Here is a 23,284-nt window from a genome sequence, read left to right on the forward strand (position 1 = left end):
CCACAAGAGGGGAGCTTTGAAAAATTGGACTTTTGGTGTGTGCATCCAAGTGAATCAAGGCACTAATAATAGCCCTGGGAGGCTCTGTGAAATTGTAGCAATATGGTTTGTGCGCACTATGATAAAGGGTTCTGTTGCTGCTTCAGTGCATTTATAACCCCTTGTTGAGACAGCAGGTGACCAGAAGGTAAAGGAATCCTGTTTGGTGTATTTCTTTTTTTAATCTTTGGGAAAGCTGAGTCTAAGGAGCCAGGCTGCCTAGAAATGTTAATTGTGATCCTTAGCAGGCTGAGACTCGGTAACAGAGAGACAGAATAATAGGTTTTATACAAGCCATTTATTCATTCATTCATTTTTTTTTTTTAACGACTATTGCACCTAGCATTCCAAGGTGGTCTCCATCCAAGTACTAACCAGGCCCGACCCTGCTTAGCTTCTGAGATCAGACGAGATCGAGCGTGTTCAGGGTAGCATGGCCATAGACTCATTCATTCATTTTTATTCATTAATTCCTTTACTGAGTGCCTCTGATATGTACCAGGCTCTGGGTAGGATCCAGTCCCTGTTCTCAAGGAGCTGAAAGTGTTTGTATGAGGAGTGGCTGGTCAGGGTAGAGAACTGAGGGCAGAGGAGACAGACAAGTAAACAGGTTGTTAATACAGTGTGATAATTACTCAAACAGTGATGGGTACAAGAACCAAAATTCAGATGGGCAAGAATTTACTTGCCATGGGGGCAAAAGAGGGTGGGAAGAAAGGAACGGCTTTACAGAGGACAGAAAGGTTTATCTGAGTCTTGAATATGAGTAGGAACTTGTCAGAGAGATGAAGTAGGCAGAAGAAAAAGGGGGTACTCAAGTCAGATACAGGAAAAGGTACAAAACAAAGGGGATGTAAAACAACATGGTGTATACAAGGCACTGTAGTTTGGTATGGCTAAAGATTGGAGGCATGGCGAAGTGGGCAGCAAAAATGAGAGTAGAGAGGTAGTCAGGGGCCAGATCTACAAGGACCTCCAGTATTATGGATATATTCCCGAGGCAATGTGTACAATAAGCTGTACCCTGAAACCTGGAGTCACTTGGCTGTCTATACTTATTCCTTCTTTAAGGCCTGTGGGCCAAGCAGATCCCAAAAGAGCCAAGACTATAGCACATTCATTGCTTGATATGATAAATATTCTAATAAAGTGTGGACAGGCACATGCCTAGGGCTAAAGCCCTGCAGCAGCCACTGGGGATCTGCTTCTTTATCACTAACCATCCACTGACCGGTACCCACTGTATACAGTTATGCAGCCCTCACATGATAGCTACATCCAGCCCATCTTTCCATATCTTGCATTTAATGGTGTCACAAGTAACATGCCTTGCTGTCATCTGGATATCCTGTGCTCATTCCACTCCTGTTTAGCCATTCTAATGGCCTTAATCAGAAAAGGAAATTAGATTACTCTGGTATGATCAATTTTACTGCAACGCTACTGGCTTAATGGGACTGCTGCTTAATTTGTAAGCTCACATAAGCCATTAGTAGAATAATTTTTTATGGAATTTTGCCTAAGACTGGTGCCAAACTCATGAAGTCATAGTTGGTAGAGGTGGGGGAGAGGAAAAGTTAACTGTATTTCCTAAAAATTAGAACATTTGCCCATCATTAGTCCTCTAGTATAATTCCTATATTCTTCAAGTCTCTCAGATAATCAGTAGTGGTGCTGTGGTCTCCCCAGCAAATCTTCCAATAGCTTGTACAGAGATTTGTTCAGTCCAGTAGACAAGGACTCTTCTAGGACAGCTCTTATCCCACTTCGCCCATCTCAGAGGCTTTGATATCTTTTATCAGTTAGTCTCAGTCTTTTTAGTAGGAATAGCCTTGTCCTTGACAGAGAATAAACAGCAGAATTGGAGTCACCCATTAATCTTTCTGGTTCTTGAACAGCTATTATATGTTCTTGGTGAATGTAAATTTCTTAAAAACTTTGGCTGGCTCAGAGCATTAACTCTCATATTCTACACATTTTGTTTCAATGTTTAACATTCCCCAACATCCAAAGTGCACAGGACAACAGCTTCCAAAGAGATAACTGATGGTCTCTAAAACCAAACATTTGAACTCAGTCTGAGTCACACAAGGGATTTAGTGCTTCAGGAATTCTCTCAGAGGTAATATATCATGAGGAAATACACAGGAGCAAGAGTCTTGTAAATCAGCCTTGACAGGAATGAGCCTTTAAACTCATCCACTTCTGTACAATTCCATTTCAATATGTCTCTTTTGTATTACTTCAGTATAAAGATGGATTTAGGGTTGAGAAGACAGATTATCACTATGAACCTCAGTCTCTTAATTTATAAAATAAAGAATCTGATAAGGTGGCTTCTAAGTTCCTTTCTAATTGGAAAGTTTTACAGCCCTAGAAAATTGAAGAAGAACTAAAATTCATAGAAAGCCTATTACAGGCTACGCATTGTGCTGGACTCTTAACACCTGTGACCTCATTTAATGTAGACAACAATCCTATGAGCTGGCCCAATTTGGCAGATAAGGAAGCTGAAGCTCACAGATATTAGATACTTTGCCCAAGGTAACACAATCATTAATCCTAAGTAAGGGACAGAGTAAGAATTCAAATACTAATCATCTACATCATTGATTCTCAGTTGAAGTGCTTTTGCCCCTCAGGGGACATTTGGCAGTATCTGAAGACTTTTTTTGATGGTCACACCTAGAAAATTGGCACCTAATGGGTAAAGGCCAGAGATGCTTCTAAAATTTCATACAATGCACAGATAGCCCCCTACAAAGAATTATTTGGCCCAAAATGTCAATGTGCTAAGGGTGAGAAATCCTAATATAGATAAAGCCCCAAGTGGTATGTAAATAATCTAAGTCATTTTTTGAATTCAGAAAATATTAGTCACTGCCACACACAAAGTTTTCTATCTAAAGACCCCCAGGAACAGAGGAGAATAAATATGTCCCTGAAAAGGATGTGGCCATTGTCCAAGTCTATTTTGTACTATATAGTCCATAATATGCCTACAATTATGTAACGGAATACAAAAATGTCAAAGGCTTTTCTCCCAAATCTTTGGGAGAAGACACATCATGCTTATCTTACGGTTTTACATATCCACTGACTCACGACTCATATGCCATGAGTGTGGAAATCCCATGTTGAAAAGCATGGTTTTAAGTGGTAAGAGGGAATAAATTATCTATTGGCCCTAACTAGCTACTTCTGAAGGTCTTTGGCAGAAAAAATTATAGCTCTGAATGTAAAAGTGTGGCAAAAGAGAAAAGAAGTAAATGAGTGAAATATGAGGAAAGACCTCAAAATCATCTACTTTGGCCATTTCATTTTAGAAATAAGGAAGCCAACCCGAGAGAGATCAAGCGATTTGCCAAAAACACATAGCAAGAAATGGGCAGGCCCAAAGGTCACACAGCACTCAACACTAATTAAAAAATATATATTTCTTAAACAAATAAACGAATAAGCTCAGACCAGAAGCCGGGTCTCCTGATGCACAGTCCGCTGTGGCAGATTGTCTATTTCCTACTCAGCAGCCACTTCCATGCACTCCCTTCCTTGATACATAAGCCAGATTTTGTTCAGGTATTAGGCAGATAGCCAAGTGCTCAGGGAAGATCGGACTCACCCTTTCCGGGTGATAAATCATCTAAGCCAGTCACAGTAATCTCATTCCTATTTGTCGATGACTGGTTTAGGGGAGAACCATAACCTAGTTATGGCCAGTGACAAATGAAAACTAGACTTTTGGTGCTGAGCACGCTACAGTGTATATAGATATTGAATTACGGTGTTGTACATCTGAAACTTTTATATTGTTTGTAACCAATGTTACTTCAATACAAAAATTATTATTTTTCTAAAGTGAGTGATTTTATGTAAAGGAGGCCCCTTTTTGTTGTCATACCCAGCTTCCCACTTTGAAAGCAGTCTTGTGAGGCCATGCTGCCTGCAGCTATCTAGAGCAGCCATTTTGTCAGCCTGAGGCCAAAAATTGAATACTCTCAGGACGCAGAATAAAGATATAAAACCTGGCTCTATGGTAGTGTGCCGCTACTTATCCAGACTTGAAACAGTCTACCTGTCTTCTTGATAAATGACAGAACAAATATCTGTACATTTAAGACTCTGCTATTTGGAGTTTCTGTTGTTTGTAGCCAAAACCATCCTAACCAGTACAGCCTGATGCCTGGTTTCTTGTACCTGGAGTGAGTTCAAGGATGTCTTCTTGCTTCATCTAGTCTTTAAATTTTCATTGTGGAGGTTGACCCCACTTTCCCTAGTGAGAGTTCATTATTTTCTACTCATTGGGGGTACAGTAGAGGAAATCGGGTACAGGATACAGTTTGGACTGGATGAACTATAATGCTGTACAAACAATGAGCTTCTCTAACACCAAGATAGTTTAGGGTAGTTATTAAAAGTATTAGATTTGGAGTCAAACTGCCAGGGTTCAAATAGCTGTTCTAAACCTTACTAGCTGTCTGATTTGGGGACATTTAAGCTTCCATTTCCTCACTGGTAAAATTGGGATAATTTATACAAGAACTAAACGAAGTATCTATGTAAAGCACTTAGGAGAGTGCCTGGTACAAAGTAAGGCTTACTGTATTTTGTAATAATGATTGCGCTGCCATTATGTAACCTCTGCTTTGAGGTAACTAGTTACCTACTTAACATGGAAGAAGATTTCTGTCATTTGCAGGGAGAAGTAGTATATCAGTCAGGGATTTTAGTTGCAAACAAAACCATTTGACCTAGTTTAAGCAGAAAAGAGATTTAGTAAAGGCTATTAGGAAATTCACAGAATGCCTGGGAGGGCTAAAGGTTATGTATCCAGGAATAACCCCCAAATGATGCCACGGAGCTGTCCCAGAGAGACATAACTGCTACACCACTGGGCAGAGACACCCAGCTCACCTCATCAACACACGCAGGGTCTGTAGGTCATCCCTAACACCTCTGCCTCTGACTCCTCTAGGAACTGCATCCACTTGTGATCACCACCACCAAAGTGGATTTCGTGGCACCCCTTCTTCATGTCACTAGCCTCCAAAAAAATCCTAGTATCTCTAATTAGTGAAGCCAGATCCTGACTGCAAAGGAGGCTGGGAAGGCAAGTTTCTGGCCTTTCACATGGGTTGGCATGGACCTAAAAGGTGAAGAATTCTCCAAAGTGTGTAGGTATGTAAATTAAGGATGTCTAGACTTTTAAAGAATAAAATTAGTTTCATCATCATCCTGATGTTGTCAGGAAGAAAGGACAAGGAGATGTAAATTGAGAACTCCACCCTTTACTCAGTTACCCAAACAAGAAAATTAATTGCCACCTGGTCTCCTCTTCCCTCCCATATTAAGTTCTGCCAGTTGTTACTCTTGAACTCTGTCTAGTGTCTGATCCCTCTCTCCATCCCCTCTGCCCTGATTTAGGCCCTTGGAGTTTTCACCTGGAGTGCTGAAAAGCCACCTAAATGGTCTCCCCATCTCTAGTCTGATTCCTCACATTGCTCCAAGAATGTTTGTAAAACACAAGTCTGATCATGTCTCTCTCCTACTTAAAAGGATTTAATAGTTCCCATCGCTCAGAGGATAGTATGCAAAGCTGTGTTACCATACCCTACCCACCTTTCTTCTCCTGCCACATCCCATATACCCTCTATTATAGAAGGCACGCACCCTAGTCATAGGCAACTTAGCAGAACCATTGTGATGTTTTTTGTTCACATGGCTCACCTTTTGTTTCCTTTGCCTGGAGTTCTGCCCTGTACCTACCTATGAAATTCTCCTTTTCACTTATGGCCAGGTTTAGCATCATCTCCTCTGTTCCCAGAGAGCATTGAGAACTCCTTTCTCTGTGCATTTGTAGCATTTTTGCATATAAGCTTCCTGGAACATCCATCTTGCAGTGTGCTTCTGGCTTGATTCCACGGATGTTCCTTCTCTAGATCATAAGCATCCTAGTTAGGGGCATGGGTGCTGTTTCAGCATTGACTGAGCTCTTACTGCTTGGCTGAATGGATGATGGTTAGAGTGCACAACCACACAGGTAGCAACTTAGATTTGGTCTGGTTTCCTTCATAGAATATTCTAGGTTTTTGTAGGGTTTTTTTTTTTTTTAATGGGGGGAGGGGTTAATTGTAATAAATTAATTTAATAGGTTTGATGTTACTTGAATCAAATGGCTCATTAGAGATAGATGACTGATAGATCAATAGATAAATAAAATGATACCTTTCAGAATATTATAGTTTTAAGACAGTCTTCAAATTTGACTTCTCAAACTACTCCTTTTATATAAGCACAAAATCCATAACCTCAACATTTTAGAAAAACTATTGTGTTGATTGATACTTTTAATACTTCGCTTTGTCAGCAGCTGGACAAATGCCCATTACCAGGAAGCAGCCTACCTAAAAAGCCCTGTAAACCATTTGAATTAAGACTGTGTTCACCTTAATGCTCAGGACTCACAGGAGCAGTGATTTTTGCCTGTTTTGTTCACAGCTATATCCCAAGTGCTTAGAATAGTGTCTGATATATAGTAGGCCCTCAATAAATATTTGCTGAATGAGTGAATGGATAAAGGCCTGGCATTCAATTTCTCCAAATTCACTGAACTTAACTTTATATCCACTGAAATTCAGAAATAGAATTTTCAGGTTTAGAAGGATCTAAAGAAAGGTTGCTTTAGTAATTCTACTGGTCAGGGGAAGTCTCTCTGAGGAGGGTACATATGAGCAGAGACCTGAATGATATGAGGGAGAGAACCATGAGTGTCTGGAAGAGTGTCCAGCTCCTCACCCCATTCAATCTCAACTGCTGCTCTACCATCTAAATTATTAAGACATGAAAGTACTATTCTCACCTCCATAGCTCCCTTTGGAGATTTGCTTTAATTTCTAATATAATTCAAATATCAGAAGGAAATTGGTTCTGCTCCAATTAACTTGGTTTCAAAATCCTCACTCAAGTCTTCTCTGGGATTCCATAGCTCCTGCAAAGGCTCCCAACATTCCAAGGGTCTCTCCTGGATCTTACTTCCACACCTGTGGTCTCCAATTTGACCTTGATGTTTAACAAAGTCCTTTCTCCAATACTGCCCTTCACACACCACACACACACACACGCACGCACGCACGCACGCACGCATTCACAAAATTAATCAACCTTACTGAAGATTGAAAGATTGCAGGAAAGGAAGTTGAAGTGGTTTGCCTCGCTTAGAAACAAGAAAACTTGACATTAAACATGTGGCCTCTCTATTTAAAATGATTTGGGACATTCCACTGTAGGGGGCTCTCTATTGGCCCTTCCCCCACAAAGTCCTTTATATCATCTTCCCAGCTTCTCTCACTCCTCGTCACCTCTCCTGACTCTGTTCTTAGGAGTAAAAGAATGCATTCTTTTCCCTGTCTCATGCAGAGCAGTTTGGTCAGCATCTTGTACTGCCTTGGTTCCTGCTCTCTGTACTTCACATTCCAGCCAGGCAGATTCTCAAGGCATTTCTGAAGACAGTGTCATCCAGGAAAAACTCATAGTACCAGCCATTTGATACATTTTTCACTTCATTATACCAGGTAATCACAGTATCGGTTCCACTGTGGGAATAAACACAGAAGAGCTCTGAGGTGGGGTACCCAAGCCATTCTTGGAGGAGGTGCTGAGAGGATGGCTTTGCAGAAGAGGTGATAACTAAAGGAAAATCAAGATTAAAAGTAAAGGGAGATGGCACATCCCATGGAGGTTGGCAAATTTAGCAATAGCATTTGTAGAACAGTATTTGCATATGGGGAGGTAAGCCTAGAGAAGTAAGCAGGGGCCAACCTAAGATGTTTAATTCCTCAGCTAAAGAGTTTTAATTGCATTCAGAAAGCAATGTGGAGCCAGTGAAATATTTTGAAGGATAACACAAATCGAGTTGAACTTCTTTCTTTTGTCCCTTTCCAGAATGAGTTGACTCTGGTTTCCTTTCCCCTAAAACTCCTCCCCATTCCCAAACACGCACACGCACGCGCCGCGCACACACACACACACACACACACACACACACTACTGCCACCACCACCTTTACCATAACACCAATTTCCAGCCCAATAACTGGAAGTGGAAGTGGACTTCCCACAAGAAACATGGCTATACCAACCACCATCACCTGGCCCTGGCCCTGTACTGGCTCAGGGAAGGGGTGACCCTGAGCTGCCCCTACTCGGAGAAGCTCTCAATGTGATGATGAGATAGTCCCATTCTGGAATCTGGAACCCTTCCACAAATATCCAACAGTATTCCCCACTCCATCCTGGAAAGCAGGCATCTGGAAAGACAGATGTTCCCAGGTAGCAGAGGGGGCTTCAGGGGAGCTCTAATGGGGAGAGGGAGCAAAGAGGAGTCTCTCTGATGCTCTGATTATCTACTTTCCACTAGGAGCCTCAAGCCCTCTTCCCTCTGCCTTGCAATGAAGGCTCAGCCACTGGAGACAGTCGATGTGGTTGCAACAAGCCCACAGGATGACCGCTAGTAACCCGGTTGCATGTGATAGTGGCCTGCTGCCAGTTGGCTTCCTCCTGAAGGCTTCCAGCTGGTAGCAGCTCTGAAGTCAAACAAGCAGTGGCTCCAAGGCTGTCTCGAGAGGATGGTAAGTCTAAGGTCTATGCACCGAACTGCTTTCTAAAACACACCTAGATAACAAACTAAGTCCAAGCTGGACTTTCTAAAGGCTCCAGGGTTTCAGGCCAGCTGGTGTGTCTAGACTATAAAAAGCAGAATGTGTAAAGCTTACTCACCCCCAGCTGAAGCAAACAAAACAACACTTCACAAAGCAGTTTTCATTCCATCATGTCATTTTACCTGCCTAACAACCCAGAGAGTATTCTGCCAACTCTGCCCCTGGACATGCCATTCAGCCTCTTCATGCCTCTGTTACCATCTTTGTAAAGCGAGGAGAATAAAAACACATATGTCATTTTCTAGCTATGTGTCCTTGGCAATGTATTTAACTTAATTGTGCTTCAATTTTTCTCATTTGTTAAATGGGGTTAAAAACAGAACAAACCTCATGGGATAGTTGGGAAAATTAAATAAGTTAATTCATTTAACAAATTAAATAAGTTAAAACAATGGCTGACTACATAGATAGTACTCAGTAAATGCTAGCAACTATTATTTTTGTTAGTATTAATCATAAGATTGTATGAGGATTAATAAAATAATAGCAGCTGGTATTTGTTGCATATTAACCATGTTTCTGGCACGGGGCTCAGTCTTTTATAAACATTACCTTGCAGATAATGTTGAGTTAGTACCTAACATGTAGAGAGCTCTCAATAAATGGTAGCCACTATCATAATTCATCCTCTCCCCCATTCTACAGAGGAAGAAACTGCTCAGAATTTTAATGACTTTCCCGGGGCTACAAAGCCAAAAAAATAAGAGCGCTTTGACTTGAATCCAGGTCTTCTGGGAAACATATCTCCATAATCCTACAACCCTCACCTCCTCCTAGTCTGGTCCTCAACATTTGCTCTGTAGCTAAAACTGGTTTCCCTTCAAGAAAGCTGCCAGAGGACACATCTGCTGCTCAGTTGGAAGGGACTGGGCTGTTCTGCATACAGTTGCCATCAGCACCTGCACTGGGAAGGCTGAGCTTGCCTCCTGGTGGCTTTTCCCTTTCAGCAACCAGGAGCCAGGCTCCAGCAGGCAGACATGTGCAAGTGAATGAGATGGAGTCATGGACATTCTCAGGAAGCAGACTTGACCCCAGCACCAGCTCTGCCCTTCTACTCAAATGTCCCTCTGCTGAGATCCTGTGGTAGTGTTCACCAGAGAAGAGCACTGAGTCCTCCCTAAATTGAGCAAAATCAGTCCATAACCAGCAGCAGCCAGGTGAAGGATGACAAGTGTTTGCCTCTGTGTTACATCTGAAAGGCAATGCTTCACTGAAGACATGACTTCTGGATTGTGGGCAAGTCACTTCCCCTCTCTAGGCCACAATTTCCTCATCTGAATTACTGAAATACTAAGATCCATCTAGTAGGGTTGCTCTAAGGACCAAATGAGAAAATGAGTGTAAGAGCACAGGGCCCGGCACCCGGTAACACAATCAGGAGAGTCAGCACACAGTACGCACTGGACAAATGCTCACTGAACAGCTGAAATATGACAGTCCAGAGCATCGAAGGGGCACACAGTAAAGGGAGCATGAGCACTGTGGGTGAAGAATATGGGGATGTGAGACCTTGCGCTCCACTGAAGAATAAAAGCATGTGCTCAATGAAGGTGGCACTTTCCTCGTGCTTTACAAAACCCCACTTACCACACACTACGTGGCAGAAGACACAAAATGGCAGTCATGGGGAGATGTCAAGTCAGGTGGCAAGGAAGCTCTTTACATTTGATTATTCATGTCATGAACTGTTTCATGGCAGGAACGGGCATGCACTGAGAAGGACCTAGAAGCAGTGGTATGCTGGGGCTGCCATGAATCTATTCACATGAGCCAACTGTTAAGTTTTCAGAACTTTTACAAACTAGCTGTTAAACATAATTGGTTGTTACATTACTAAAATTATACAAACTCACACTAAGTAAAATACATTAAAAGCAATGATAATAAATATTCAAAATTCACCACTTCTTAATTATTCTACTATATTTTACTACCATCTATGCTCTTGAGGTTATTTACATTAGTGATACCTGCATAAAGGAAATAACTAATCATAGTGTGCTACTGCACATAGCTCTTCCCGAGTCCATGTTACATTAGTGATACCTGCATAAAGGAAATAACTAATCATAGTGTGCTACTGCACATAGCTCTTCCCGAGTCCATGTTCAGTTATACTACACTTTAACTTGAAATCAGCCATAGAGTATTGTCCACCACAGAAATGGACAAACCTACAAATCATGATCCCTTCCCTGCCCTGAAGAGCCAGTTGTTAGACATTTACCAGCATATCACTACACAGAGCCTCCCCATTGCTCTAATGCTTGCAAGTCATACTGTGTTTAAAGCTTAGATTGTGTTTTCTCTGTTAACTAAATCTCTTTCCACAACTTTGTATTAAGAGTGCTTACAAAGCATTTCATGAGGCTAATAGTCCCAGGAGTACTGAAAGAGACCATTTCTGCAATGACTCTTATGATATAGGGGACTTCATGAAGTATGCTGCTGGAATGGGTTTGCAGGAAGACATCAGAAAAAGAAGATAAACTTAGAGCTTTTCCTTGTTCTCCTTAATCTTCTTCAGAATATTCTTGCAAGTGTTCAGTTCAATAAACAGTTATCTCATACTCACCACAGTCAAGGTATTAGGCTGGGGGAGAAGAAGGAGTATGCATAGTCCATCCTCTCCTCAGGAAACTCACAGCATCGTAAAGGGAGCATTCCCTCTCACCATCACATTGAAGCCTATGCTGACCTCCTTATTTTAAATTACAGCTCCTTCCCAGCCCTGCTACCAGCACTCCTAATCCTCCTTACTCTTCCCCTCTGCTGCCCCCAACACTGTCACCTCCTAATTTACTATATGATTTACTTATTTTTTATGACCAGATTTAGAGTCTTTCTTCTCCCTCCACAATGTATTCCCACAAGGGCAAGGATTTCTGTTTGGTTTGTTTTAGTGCCTCACACATAGTAGGCCATCAGGAAATATGTGTTTTTAATATTTATACCTAATATACTAAAAACACACTGAGTCAAATTTTAATTTCTGCTCTACCACTTACTATGTGACCCTGGGCAAGTCACTGTACCTCTCTGAGTTTCAGGTCCTCATATGTAAACTACAGGGTTTGCACAAGGCTACCTCTAAATTGGACAATGAAAACTCAAAATTCAATGAGTCTCTATTAGACATGCAAGTCAAGGCACATCTGCCACATCCATACCCACTTTCATAGAAAACTGTTTTTCTGCAACCCCCAGCTCCAGGCAGCCATGCTCTGAATTTCACCATGCAACCATCCGGCTTCCTTCAGATGCTTAACTACTCCCTCCTGCCAGTACCTTAGAGGTACTGGTCTACTCTCCTCCTCCAATGCCTGCCAGTTTGGCCCTATTTAGCCTGCTGTTCTTGAATTTCCATTAGATTGTCTCCCTGTTGTCCTACAGACCTTTCTTGAACTAGCCTGACTGAGTCTCTGTGTGTTGCAACCAAAAGAACCAATTCAGAGATTGAGGCAAGCCCCACAGATAAGCCATGCGTGACTGAGTCATATGTTCTAGGGACTCATGTCAGTGGCTTATATGATTCTATACTTGTTGACCTCTCAACGGGGTATTGCTCACAAATGAGGTGGCCTTATTTAATACAATTTCCTTACAAGATCAGAACAAAAATAAGATGGTTTGGGAATGCACAAGGAGGAAAAAAATGAATGTTTATTTAACTCTCACTGCCTGCCAGGTACTGTACAAAGTGTAGTCATTTAATCTTTGCTGTAACTCTATAAGTTAGATACCATGCTCATTTTGAAGTAAAAAGAATGGAGCTTTCAAGAAAGCGATTTTTTGTTCGTTTCTTCTTTTCCTTTGGGGAAATGTTGAAATTTCACTGTGATACTTTGAGTTCCAGTTTTGATCTCAAGCTCCAATATGAAATAAAAAATATGGGGAACTCTTCAACAATATTCTTCCCTTTTCTAGTCTCTGAGAGTCCAGGAGAGACCAAAAGCTGTCAATTAAATTGGCCTGATGAATCCAAGCAGAGCTGAAATGTTCCACAGACATTGGCGAGTACAGAGACCTATTACCCAGGGCCCATTTGAAGCCTAGACCCAAGGAGGATGATTAGATGCTGAGGCTGTAAGACATACAAAGTGACTTAATCAAACAGAATGCTAATTCTCAATGAACTGTCACTCTATTCTGCATCAGATGAATAACTCTTCGACATTAAAATGCCTGTGACTTCTTTATGCCTTGCCTGCCCACATACCACCAATATAAGCCAGGATAGCAGTTTGAGGAAAAAATTAAATGAATGTTCATTGTCATTCTGGAGACGAGATGACTTGATTTTCAGTGGTAACGTCACCAGTTCTCATCCACCTCTCATTTTTCTCTCTATGCCTACTCAGCGACCTAACACTGAATCTATTGATGTCTCTGCCTGTGGGGTCAGCCTCCCAAATCAATTCTTACTTCTGACAGGAGCAGGAGGGATTATCAGTATGTGTTCCATCCCTCGATCCTATGAGTTTAGGAATTAATCAAACTCCTAGATGCAAGATCTGGTGTCCTAGCCTCAAAACTACTACTAGGTTCCCAAGATCCCATCAACCAGAGATCTGTGTGATTTAGGAATAATAACGTAGGCTTTGAAGTTAGAGAGACTTAGAGTTAAATTCCAGCGCTGCTGCTTGACCTTGTACAGCGACAGTGTATTAGTCAGGATAGAATAGGCAACAGTGCTAGGAGCTCAGCGACCTAAAATAAGAATATTTATTTCTCATTACATTACATGTCTAACATAGGTTAGTGGAAAGCAGTACTCCACGGAGTCACTCAAGGACCCAAGTGGAAGGAAGTTCTATCTTGTAATGTCACCAACACAACACATGGTCTTCAAGATACTAAGACAATGGATGGAAAGTTAAAGGGTTTAAGTTTTTCACCATCTCATCCTTGAAATGATACAATGACCCTCTGTTTGTGGTCCTTTGGCTAGAACTAGTCACATGGTCCTGACTACCTGCAAGGGATCAGAAAGCAAACCCTTCTACATGCCCAGGAAGTGGAGAGAACTAGATAGGTCTGAATAATTCTACAACAGTATCACAGTATGTGGCACTACTGTGAGATTACTTTATTCAAGGTTCCTGTAGGTCCAACAGACCAAGGATCCATTAAGCTAAGAGAAGACCCCATAGGTTGTATAACCAAACATCAGAGGACTCCTCTGCTTCTCCCTCACCCTCAATGCCATCCACAGTGAACTGACTCAGTTCATCAGCCTGAGCTTATTTCCAAGGCCCTTCTTCCAGGTCGGTCTTGCCGTACAGTTCTACCTGATTTTGCGGCCCCTACCTTTAAACTTGAACCCTGACCTGAGAAGAAACCTTTAGGACTGGAGGCTTTATGTCTCATCCAGCTCTTGCCAGGTCTCCTTAGACCAGTCAATCAATTTTTTTAGCAGTGGAGTCATCTTGGATCTTCAAGTTTCTTGGGAAGGCCAAGGAATCAAATAATCCACAGTCATAATAAATTTACTACTAAATATACAATCATTTAACTGTTCTAAGGAAGTGGTCAGATATGCAGAAAAGGATTACATAGAAAGATGATTATGTAAGCATTGTTTTATAATAACAAAACTTTGGGAATAACCTAAATATCCAGCAAACGGGAATATTTACAAATATGATTCATCCACTGATGGATGGACTGGTTCTGCCTGTTGAGTTCATGAGGGTAAAAAGAGAAAACAAACTCAGATTATTTATTTTGATGGAGTTAACTAGGAGCTTCTCTGTCACTGTGGGTCACAATGTGACCTGCTCCCCTTTTATTTACTCTGTAATTATACTTTTCCAAGTGGATTTTATTGGCTTATTTTGGATCCATTCTATACAGAGCATCTCTATTGGGCAGCCTATACATAGTTGGGTAGCCTTTGCCAGTGCATTAGTTCTCAATCCAATCATCTGTGTTTAGGGGAGCAGCTAGCTCTCCTCCCAAGTAGAGAAGGTTGTTCTGGCTTCTAATTATCCCACTTAAGTGGACTATTATATAATCTTTTAAAATGACATTTACCAAAGGTTTTTTAAAATATGGAGGAAATATGCAGGAAATACTATAAAGTTTAAAAATATTACAAAACTGATTCTATAGTCTAACATGTTACAATATGGGTGAACCTTAAAGACATTAATGCTAAGTGAAAGAAGTCAGTCACAAAAAGAAAGACTAATAATGTACCATTTTACTCATATGAGGGGCCTAGAATAGTCAAAATCAGAGACAGAAAGTAGAATGGTGTTTGCCAAGGGCTGGGGGAGCAGGTAATGAGGATTTATTGTTTAATGGGTCAGGAGTTTTAATTTTACAAGATGATAAAAGTTCTGGAGATGGATGGTGGTAATGGATGCACAACGCAAATGTACATAATGCCACTAACTGCACACTTAAAGTGGTTAAAATGATAAATTTCATTTTATATACATATATATATATATTTTTTTTTTACCAGAATTTTAAAAATTGAACCTATAATATCATCTCAAATGTATGAGTGTGTATGTGTGTGTGTAGGCCTAGTGTTCTGCTTTTGGTAATAGGGAAAAGTACTACTGTTTCTTCCTAGATGTTCTTCCTTTAGCTTAGTGCAAGGATCAGCAAACTATGCCCCTCCAGCTAAATCCAGCCTCCCATATGTTTTTGTGAATAAATTTTTATCAGAACACAATCTTGACCATCAATTACATATTATCTATGGCTGCCTTTGTGTTATAATACCAGACTTGAGTAGTTGTAACAGAGACAATATTGTCCAGAAAACCTAAAATATTTACTGTCTGACTCTACATAAAAAGTTTGGTGACTCCTGCTTTAGTGCTTTGAGAGCACACTTGGAGGCCAAAAGAATGATCAAAACCTTAGTGTGGGTTCTAAGTCCTATATTTTGAACCAGAGTCTACAGGCCTACAGATTCCAGAATTGGCACCTCTTCTCTATTTAATTGTTCTCTAACTTCTCAACAGGGTCAGAGCCTTCATTCTAGACTCTCGGGTTGCCTCATGAGGCTACCCCATACCTTACAGGTAAAGGAGACAAAGGGAAAAGAGGCTCTCGTGGTGAATTTGATTCATTCCCTTCCTGGAGCTACATTGCCTGAGATGGTCTTTAGTCACCCAAAACTAGGAAGCGGGAGAAAGGACATCATGTTATATTTGCAAACACAGATATAGTTTAGAAATCAGGAAGGATGTGTACCAATAAATTCACTGTGATGTCTCTGAGTTATGAGATTATAGATAATTGTAAAATTTTGCTATAAATTTTTATATTTTATGATTTGTTATGATGAGCATGCATGACTTTTATAATCAGAAAAAAATGTTATTTTCATATTTTAAAAATTATTAGAAGAAATAATCAGGAGCATAGCAGGTTGAAACCCAGGGAGAATCACATGGGAGACATTTCAGCAGGGTCAGAAATCTGGGTAACAATTAGCCAATCTCAGTTTTTGTTTTCTTGAACTAAGCTCTTCTGAGAAAGAGCTGAAATCTGTCAAGCCAAATATTTTCATGGCATGGTCAGCCACATGGGCTATAAATTTCATTTGTCCTGGCATTCTCTGGTCCTCTGAGAACTTCTGTGCTCGCCAGGTCTTTAAAGGCAGCTTCTAAGCTGCCACATACTTTTTTTCTCCATTTGGCCACAGGTTTTCTTTTCAAAAGCCACAGACATCAGTTCTGCAGAGCCAAAAAAGTCAGACAGACCTGGGTTGGACATGGCCTCTGCTACTTAGCTGAATTTGGACAGTTACTAAACCTCTCATGTATAAAAGGCATGTAATCCTACCTTTTGGGGAAGAAGAAATTACCCACTCTTCTGCCTACTTACCTCCATCCTCTCTCAAGAGGACCAAACATTAATATGAATTGTAGGCAGTGACTGGGTGGGTTCAAAAATCATGTCGATTGGTGGCTTTCCTCTCCTGCTCCTCCTTCTCTGGGGTAAGAGTTGTCAGAATTCAGTCATTCCTCACCACCTTCACTGCTCCCATTGCTGCCAGCCCAACATTTCCCTAGCATCTATTTTCAATACAACAGCTAGAGTGATCCTTTAAAAATATTGGTCAGGTCAGGTTACTCCCCTGCTCAAAATGTTTCAGTGGTTCCCTATTTCACACAGAAGATAAACCAAAGTCCAGTTCCAGAGTTTTAACTTGAGAACCAGCTGTCTAGGGTCACTCCTGATACCAATTGTCTTAGTCTGGGTTCCCTGTGGCAAGCGCTGTCAGAGAGCGAGAGTGAGGAACTGGAGAGAAAGAAACAGAGAAAGGAATAGCCAAAGTGTTATTGAGTTGGTCACCACTTTGAGCAACAAGAGCTTAATCCTACCTGAACCTTCTAAGGAGGCATAGAGAATGTGACACAAAAGAGAAAAGTTTCCCAAGAGAGAAATGGGGGACAGTGGGGCATTTATCTATCAGCCCCCATTCGCCATTGTCTAGGACTGACCTACAAGGTGTTAAGGACTTTATACCTCCAGGCTACACATGTGTGAGTTCCGCCAGGCAGATTTCCAAGTGGAATGGGGAGGTGGAGGAGGGGCAGGGAGAGGCAGAAAGTAAGGGATACTCAGCGCAGTTGAGGTCAGATGCTGTAAGGTTACACATGTGAAAAGCTGGTTGCTGTAACGATAGACTAAAAAAGTGGTCCAAGTCTGCAAACTTTTTCTGTAAAGGGCCAGATTGTAAATATTTTAAGTTTTTCGTGGTCTCTGCCACATATTCTTTTTCATCATTTTACAATCCTTTAAAAAATGTAAAAAACAAAAACAAAAATATTCTTAGTTTTTGTGCCTTATGAAGACAGGCCATAGGCAGATTTGACCAGCAGGCTGCATTTTGCCACCCCAGGATATGAGGCTTCTCTTGATAGAGGCCTTCCCTAACTACCTTATTTATGAGTGCACCTACTCCTTACCCGCTCCCAATTTCCCTTTTTGCCTGATTTTTTTCTTTAGTATTTATCACTTTCTAAAATGTTATATAACTTACATATTTATTTAGCATATCGTCTGTATGCATTAATAGAAAGTAACCTACATGCCTTCTGGGTTTTTCATATGGTTTATTCACTGCGGTATTCCAGCATGAGTGCCTGACCCACAGTAAATTCTCAATACATTTTTGTTAAATAAATTAAAATAACACAATAGCATGCTTTGTTTAGCACTTTACAAATGATAAGAGTCTTTGACATGCATTTTTATTTCCATTTTTGTTTAATTTTCACAATCGTCCTTTTAGGTAGGCAAAGCAGCTACTATTATCCTTATTTCACACATAAGAGAGGTCAAGCAATGAAGTCAACATTGGAAGAGGAAAAAAAATCAGGGATTCTAGATCACATAGACCTAGCTTTGAATCCTGGCTCTAACAATGTGTGAACTTGAGTAAGTTGTGTAACCTCCCTGAAGTCAGTTCCTTATTAGTGAAATGGAGGTAGTAATACTTGTCTTACGAGGCTGTGTGAAGATTAAATAAAATAATGTATTTGGGGAAATAGTAGTATAATTTAGTACAGAAGTTTAAAAATGACAGCACTTGGTCAAGATTGTGGAGAAGGGCTTTGAGCACAGTACTTACATCTTTATGTGCCATTCCACAAGAAGGCGAGGAAAACCACTAGTCTCTAAATTCTAGCTCTATTCATAGAAAGAAAAGGTACGAACACATCTCGACTGTCCACAAGCACCGTTTACACCACCTATACTACTGCCCTCAGGCTGAGTTTTGTTTGGTTAGTTTGATTTTGTTTACAACTATGTTAAAAGGCAGTTTCTTTAGGCAGGAGTTCAGCTTGGTTGCAATGTAAGCTGTTTCTTGCCAGTTGTCTTACTCTAGCTTGATGCATGTATTAAACCTGCCTGGCCTCTGCAGAAATTTGGAGTTCTATACCCTAGGCTTAGTGTTAAAGAGTTTCTGGCAGCAGCCAGACCAAGACTTGAATCTTGATACCACCACTTATTTAATCCTTCTGAGCTTCAGTTGCTTCATTTATACGAAACAGGGGTATTTCTGCCTCCCTAATGCCATGTGCCCTAAAATAGAACTTAAGCCTACAGTTCGCCGTACTCCCAGTCTAGTCCCTTTCCTATTTTTTCAAAGGGCCCCCAGCCTGCAGATATGTGAAAGAAATGAAGAGCCACTTTTGTTTGTTCTCAAGGCTGTAGCCTGGTCTAAAACAGAAACCTCAGCATTCCGAAGAGCTGCCTCCAATTCTTGCTGCTGCCGCCACTGGTACTAGAATAACCACCCCTGCAGCTTACTGTAATTAGTCCCCAGAGATGGCCGCCCAGTGATCCATCACTCTAGATATTCACTCTCTTCCCTTATATCTGGGCAGGCCTAGAACTTTTGACTAATAGATGTGGCCAAAGTGATGCTGAATGTCTTCCAAGGCTAAGTTATAAGAAATCATGCGGTTTCCATCTGGCCCCCTTGGAAAACACATTCTGGGAGAAGTCAATCTTCATATTAAAATTCTAACTACTCTGAGACCACCATACTGTGAGGAAGTCCAACCTACTCATGTGAATATGCCCTGTGGAAGAAAATCAAGCCTCTGATAGCTCCAGATTTGCTCCTATTCAATAGTCAGAACCAACTTGCCAGACAGAGAATGAGAAGCTATTTTGATGTCCAACTTACTCAAGCCCTCAGATGACTTAGCTCCAACCACCAACTGACTGCCACTGCATGACAGACTACAAGTGAGAACTTTCCTACTGAGCCCAGAACAATGAGCGGTAATAAAATGGCTATTATTTTAAGCTACTCTGTTTTGAGGAGATTTGATATGCAACAATAGATAATGAGTATAAGATTGTACATACTATTGTTTGTTGGCTGACACATCTGAAGCCACATGGCTGGGACCAAGCTTCTGCTTCCAGTTGCTTCTTTCATCACCGATGGAAAATCCTGCTCAGAAGACAAGAGAGGATGACTCTTTTCTCTGAATTATACTTGGACAAGGTTGCCCCTCGACAAAATTGCCTTGTGCTTCCAGGGTTATAAATCCTTTGAACCATTCCTCCAGCCATTTCCCCAGGACATAGGCTTGTTAACAGGATGGCTAGATTGGAACAGGTTCTGGAATCCACTGCCAAACTGTATCGAGCAGGGTCAAAACAGAAAATATATGGTGCTTTCAAATTAGAAAAATTTGAGGTCGTAATAAAGGACTTTTTACAAGGATTGGGTATAGAGGGCCCAGGAGGAATAGTTGAGTAACCCTAGACTAGTAAACCCAGTAGACTGTTACTACCTCTATGCACATAAGAATGAGAGGAAGGGGCAGTTAATGAATAGAGTCATGCAGAGAGAGAAGGCCACTTTGAGAGGAACTGCGTCCTCCAGTCTAGAAATGTAGCCAGCCCTAGGTAACATTTCAAGGATTGAGCCAGAGGAATAAATATAAAGACCTCCTCCCCATCCCCTCCCTCTTATTTCCTGCTGGAGCTTCTCCTTGGCCAAAATCAAGCAGAAACTAGAAGGCAACTAAGTCCATTGATGTATTTATTAGTCCATAATAAATACAGGTCAGCATCTTGGGCTGAGATAAGGGTGGAAAGAGGCAAATGGAAGATATCTGGTGCACAGACCTGGAATTATCATCAACTACCATCCTCAGTTCAACAAGCCAACTCTTTCTCTCCTGATGAAGATTTTACCCTAGGAGTCGTCAATGTTTCTCCCAGCCAATCAGAGGCAACATAACAGCTTTCGATAATTTTGGCTCTTAGATAAGAAGGATTCTAAATCCTTTCCCACCTCAAAGGGCCCTGGGTTTCTTATACAGTTTGTCCACCCCCTTCTCCAGAAATTTTAAACCTTCTATCATTTCTCTCTCCCCGATATCCTCTCCAAAAAACTTTAAGCACAGAACATATCTGGAAGGCTATCCAAGAAACTAATTACCGTAGTTATAATAGGTTTGGGGTAGAAAAGGACATCTAATTGTCACTTCTGTTCTGTTTAAAAGAAAAACGTTTTTGCCATGACCATGAATTACTTACAATTAAAGTAAAATGAGAATAATAATACCCATCTTATAGAAGAGAATTAAATGGGATAATATTCACTGCTGAGCACATAGTAAGTACACAGTAAATAACATTTTCTTCTCCTCCTTCTCATCTTTAAATGACTTGCCCAAAGTCACAGTAAGGGTTCAGATTTGACTTCAGCATTATGGATTAAAATTCGGTGTGCTTGCCACTATGTCACATTCTCTTTAATCATGTAAACAAAAATCATTTCTTCCAACAAATTCAGGAAAAAATGTAACAGCTAAAACCTGCTACTAACCTTTGTGTACCTACAGACTGCAGGTCCCCCGAGCCAGACAAGAAACAAATTCACTAAAATCATATTGCTTCTACAATTTAAAAAATCACAGAAACCTTTCCTGTGTACTTCAAAGTCATAAGCTTTTCACTTTATCATTCTGAGTCTCAATTCACTTCTTATTTCACAAGGCTAGAGTGAGGTCCAAAAACAGGATGTACAGGAAAGCACATTAAAACCTGCAACCTCTTATTTAAGCTCTTCGATTGAGAATCTATCCTGTGTTACAGGGGTAATGTTGGAAATTATATTTTTAGCTTTAAGCAAGCCAGATATAAGAAAAGCTAAAATTATAAGACACCTAAATCAGGGCATACTTCTTTACAAGTAGGTTTCACTTTGCAGAAAGATAGGTTTTTCTGATTGCTTTTCAAAAATTTGAATTATCCACAAATTTTCAGGAGTACACATTTTGCTCAAAGTGAGGTTATAGTTCTAGCACAGAGGCCATGGAAATGGGCTTAGCTCTGGAAACTTCAAGAATAGGTTCAAGGGAAAGCAGATCACTACTGAAATTCCTATGGTCCTAAGGGACAGAGCAAGGAGGCAAGACCAGATGGTCAAATAGAAATGCCAGGGTCAGGGAAGTGCCACCTCCTCTAGAAGTAGTACAAGAGTGACGCCTTGTTCAGCAAACCTGATATTCCAAGCCTTCTTACCCCTTTTCTCAAAAAACTCCCTCTTGGTCTTCTGGAAGTTCTTTCTAATAGAATGTCTTTCAATTTAAAGAAAAAAGCTAATGAACATAAATAATTTAGTTTATGGATAAGCAAATTTCCTTTGCTTATTACTTTACTAGAAACCATTCATTCTGCATAGATCTACTTTCGTGGCCATTGACACTTTCCTGATCAATGCTGTTGCTGGAGGTTTGTTCAGTGTCCCACCACCCTCACAGATGCTGCTCTCAAGATTCTCAAAGGTTGTTATAGAGTAGGGAGACAGGGAGCCCAGCTCTCTCAGCATTGAAGAGACAATGTATTAGTTTTCTTAAAGGTAGTCCTTTATAGTATGACAACCCCTCTATTCATATTACCTGAAGCAGCTGAGTCATTGGAGAGGAACCACCTGATATTATACACAGAAATACCTCTCCCCAGTGACGCCAAGCCAGGCTCCAGCTTGGGGCTCAGATCCCCCTTCTTTCTCTCAGCTTAATTGCAATATCTTATCCAAAGGAGTGGGGTGGCCTTAGTTTCCATTCCCTGTTTAGAAGCTTTTATTAATTTATTCATTAACTAGCACATTACACACACACACACACACAGAAAGAGAGAGAGAGAAAGAACGTGAGAGCCCCTGTGCTTCAATCTAACAGGGAAGATAGACTATTAATTAACTATAATATAAAATGATAATAGTTATAAATGGGAAATATAGGAAATGAATGACAGAAGCTCATAGAAGGGCCATCAACTCTAAAGCGTGGGAAAAAGCTTCCTACAGGAAATGTCTTTTAAGCTGAGTTACAAAGAATAAGAGGGTTATTTAGGCAAGAAAGAGAGACGTGTGTGTGTGTGTGTGTCTGTGTTGAAGGTTAGGAAACAAGAGTGTCGCAAGAACAGAAAGTCTCCATGTGTGAGGACAAAGTCAAGAAAGTACAGATTTTTAAAAATCGGAAGGGTTGAGTATGTCTGGAATATAGCAGGTAGAGGTAGAGATGGACAAGATGAGAGATGAACTAACTGGACAGGTAAGCAAAAACCAGACAAAAATATGGAGACAGTAAAAAGATCAGTGGTTACCAGGGGTTGAGGGTTAACAGGAAGGATGAATAGGTAGAACATCGAAGATTTTTAGGGCAATGAAAATACCCTGTATAATACCATAACTTGGATACATGTGATTACACATTTTTCCAAACCCATACATGAAGAGAAAACTGTAATGTAAACTGTGTACTTTGGGTGATTATGATGTGTCGATGTAGGTTCATCAATTGTAACAAATGTATCCCTCTGCTGAGGGATGTTGATAATGGGGGAGGCTGTGAATGTGCAGAGTCCAGGAGTAGGTGAGAAGTCTCTGAACCTTTCCCTCAAATTTACTGCGAACCTAAAACTGCTCTAAAAAAGTAAAGCCCTAATTAAATAAATAAAGTTGTCCCACAGCTCATTGATGCTTGGTTTGTTTTGCAGTTTTCTTTTCTCTGAGCATTT

At 40.7% G+C, this 23,284-nt stretch overlaps 1 pseudogene; it reads right to left on the bottom strand.

Annotated features, from left to right (window-relative positions):
- Positions 1-366: 366 nt before the first annotated feature.
- Positions 367-484, bottom strand: LOC120608818 (uncharacterized; annotated as a pseudogene).
- Positions 485-23,284: the final 22,800 nt, after the last annotated feature.

The sequence above is a fragment of the Pteropus medius genome, unplaced genomic scaffold (assembly GCF_902729225.1).
Source record: "Pteropus medius unplaced genomic scaffold, Ma_sr-lr_union100, whole genome shotgun sequence".
NCBI lineage: Eukaryota > Metazoa > Chordata > Mammalia > Chiroptera > Pteropodidae > Pteropus > Pteropus medius.